We start from the raw sequence: 3,785 nt of genomic DNA on the forward strand, positions 1-3,785 counted from the left end.
AGCGGGGGCACCAGACCAAGGCAGGGCACCACTTGCTGTCATCGGGGCCAGCCTCTGGTGGTTACTGAAAATTCTTTACTCCCGCACACCGCAGTCCCACCCAGCGCTCGCACCCACTGCCAGCGCCAGCCCTGCTTGCACCTGCTGCTGGCACCCAGCACTGGTCCCAATTGCTTGGCACCATCAGCGGGTGCAAGCGGTGGCTGCTGACCCTGATCGCCCCTGAGGGCTTCTCCACCTCCCCCTGCTCCTGAGGGGCGATCAGGGCAGCAGCCGCCACTCGCACCCACTGACAGTATTGGCCCTGCTCCCACCCACTGCTGGTGCAGGCCCCAATCACTCCATGCTGTCAGTAGGTGCGAGTGGGGCTGGCGCCTTCAGCACATGGGCGTGGTGGCAGTGGGAGCAGGGCTGCCCACAGAGAGGGAACAGGGGGCCGCAGCAGGAGGGGCCGTGCAGGGGCGTGGAGGATGGGCCGAGACCCACCCCTGTGCCCACTGCAGCCTCGTGGCCCACAGTTCAAGGTGCACAAATTCATGCACTGGGCCCCTAGTGTTAAAATAAAGTTTTTCCAGAAAAGCAAAGAGTTAGAGAAGCTGGCTCCAAAAGTCTCCAGGTGCCCACTGCCTCGTGGCCCACAGTTCAAGGTGCACAAATTCATGCACTGGGCCCCTAGTGTTAAAATAAAGTTTTTCCAGAAAAGCAAAGAGTTAGAGAAGCTGGCTCCAAAAGTCTCCAGAGTGTAGTTGATTAGAAGAATTGAAAGAAGGCTTTTAGAGTTGTCTTGTATGACAAATATAAATTATCTCAATACACGTTCCCACTGAGGCAGAAGCTGCCTCACAAATCTTCTCAACTAACAATCCTCTATCCGCAGAATTACATTGGCAAACAAGATAGAACCTACTTGTGATTTTATTTCCTTTTTTCCTTTTCTAATTTCTTTAAAATTTTTTAACATGTGATTAAATGAGATAGGCAACATATTAGCCCAGAAATAACATAATGACACCACTATAACACAGGCAGTAACAATAAACTTTTGTCAAGTGTGTGATTCAATGAAATTAACAAAGGAAAATTGAGATAGAAGATCAACTATTAAAATGAGGGAAACTGGAGGGCCATGTAAAGAAAAGAACTGTATAGGAAAACATAAAACATAAATATCAATCAATATAAAATGCTATTTGTAAATGCCCAAAGATGGCATGTTCCTAGACTGAGACCACCATTAACAACTTATATTTACCATAATAAACAAGAATACAAATACTCTGCTTCATATCAGAGATAAATCATCCTCCTTCCTGTGTCTTAATCCCATCTAATAATTTCTTAGGAAATTAAATCACTACTTTTAGTCATAATTTCAAATTGTAGGGAGCAATAATTTACTTTGATCCAATCAATACACACTCACATACTAAACATAATACTAGCATTTTGTTTTATTTTTTAATTCATGAATTCTGTACCTTTGATGTATAAGATGATCTGCTTACAGCCGGGAATGCAAATACAAATAAGATACAATCCCTATCCTAAAGAGTTAATAGGGGAGATCAACAAAAATACCTGCGATGGACCTGGTCTTCTAAAAATATGGACTAAATATGCTAGTCCAAAGGAGGGGATGATTTAACTTGAGAAGTCACAGGAGATATCTCGGAAAAACAGTAACATAAGCAGGGTCTTAAAAATGCATATGAGTTTACAAGGTAGTTGTGTGCATACATTATAGTGCTTTTCAGTTTTTAACCTAGACACAGACGACAAAACAAGATGTTATTTTATGTTAAATACTAAAATATGTTGTATCAATTACTATACGTTATTAGAATTCAAGAAAGACCCTAAAAAAGTGTGAGTTATTCATACTGAAGAAAGCTTCTAAAGGAAGAAACTTTGATCTGCGTCTTGGAATGTATGCTGGGACACAGAGAGCACAGAAAGTCCACTGAAAGTTACGTAACATGTAAAACGGAAGAATGACTCACAATCATGGAACAGAGGCGACTGGAACCCACACGCTCCTCCTGTTTCTTACTGTGATTACAAAAGAGCTGACTATTCATATGAAAGCTAACCCTGCCTTAAGCACTAGATCCTATTCTTTTGCCTATTCAAGGACATGGACCCAACAATTTCCTCGCATCAATCCAACACGATTTCTACTCTCTTCTAGGTATCTTCCTCAACTTACATATACATTGTAATTTCTTCCACCAGGCAAAACAAGCCCTATCCTGACCTCATTTCACCCTCCAAGTAACAACATATTCTCCATTACATCAAAACTCTCTGAAAGTCTTACAAGCTCCCTTTTTCAATGCCTCTTTATAGATTCTCTATTGATCCCCTCCAATCAGTTTGTTGTCAACTCTTCATTACAAGTACTATTGTCAAAGCAACCAATGACATTCATTTTTTAATCAAACAGAATGTTTAATCCTTAGATTTCAACATTGTTGAGCTTTCTGCACATTTAACATTTCAACCATTCTCATTGAATACTTTCTTCACTTGGTTTTCAGGACACTACCAGTATATATGCCTTCAGTTGGATAGTAAAAATGACTAAGTTTAAGAAAAGGATGATGTTTTATCCAACCCAGATTGAAATACTTACAAAATAATATTGCTTGGCCTTATCATAAAACTTAATAAAACAGTTCAGATTGATATAAAATAAAACCTCTTTAATCTCTCCCTCAATCCCTTGAGGCACAGCAAGTAGTCTACTATAAGTAGCTAATACATACCTAATTAATGAACATCTGCATTTTACTCGTCATCAATATGTTTTCTCCAGCACAAACCTTCTGAACAAATTAGATATATACTATTAGTAGAAAAGAACCCTAGACATCTTCAGAGAAGACATAAGAAGGCATGGTTGGCTTAAGATTAAACCCAATTTGTTTTGTTTTTTTACTTCACTTGTTTTCCTTTCACTGAAAGTCGAAGTACAGTACCCATAAATTGAAGAGCCAAAGTTGTGACAAAGATAACAGCACACAGTTTTGCAGGCCATTTACTGAATGCCCATCCTGTTCTTATTTGGGGTAGTTAGGGAGTTTGAACAAAATTTCCAGAAATGGAAAACATTCCTAGATATCTCCTCTCCCCAGCTCCCCTTGAAGATGGATGATTATCAATATCTCGCTTTTTTCAGTATGGTCACGCTTCCTCTAATCCTTATTGGGGACCATCCATTTCTCCTTTCTGAAATTGCCACCCCCATTGCTATCAATTGTGCATCAAAGCCCAAATTAGACCCAGTTCCTCATGAAGGCTTCTTAGGTTATTTTAGCCACCATTAGTCTCTCTTGCTGAGCCATTTTAAATATCATTTTCAATCTCAAAAGTAAACTTTGGTTATTAACAGGCTATTTTCTAGATTTCTGTTGCACAAAATTCACAATTAATTACATACAGTCTTGTTCTCAAAATTCATCAATCATTTCATATATCTAAAAGGCTATGGATTGCTTTATGCCATTTAATGCTTTTTAATGGCTATGGATTGCATTATGCCATTTTTGATCTCCACAAAACTTAGTGTGTGTGTATGAAATGCTTACATTAATACATATCCAGCTGTGGCAGCTAAATTTAGCACATCTTTCTGTAACATTAAGTAGAGTACTCTGCAAGACTGCACTGGAGTAGAATACAGCATTTGCCGATTTTAGGACCTCTAGGAAAATAGGGCACATTTTAGCTTCAAATTATGGGCGCATCACCGTATCAAACATCAGAGGCTCTGTCTTCTTAAATTT

The 3,785-nt window shown here is 39.7% G+C and overlaps 1 long non-coding RNA gene across 1 annotated transcript in view; it reads right to left on the reverse strand.

The window, feature by feature from the left end:
- Positions 1–2,765: 2,765 nt before the first annotated feature.
- Positions 2,766–3,785, reverse strand: part of LOC106726808 — an 81,279-nt gene continuing 80,259 nt past the window's right edge. The window contains exon 4 of the long non-coding RNA XR_001362912.1: positions 2,766–2,825. This is a non-coding gene — a long non-coding RNA (uncharacterized LOC106726808). The remainder of the gene's footprint in view (positions 2,826–3,785) is intronic.

This window comes from Myotis brandtii, unplaced genomic scaffold (genome assembly GCF_000412655.1).
Source record: "Myotis brandtii unplaced genomic scaffold, ASM41265v1 scaffold32, whole genome shotgun sequence".
Lineage (NCBI taxonomy): Eukaryota > Metazoa > Chordata > Mammalia > Chiroptera > Vespertilionidae > Myotis > Myotis brandtii.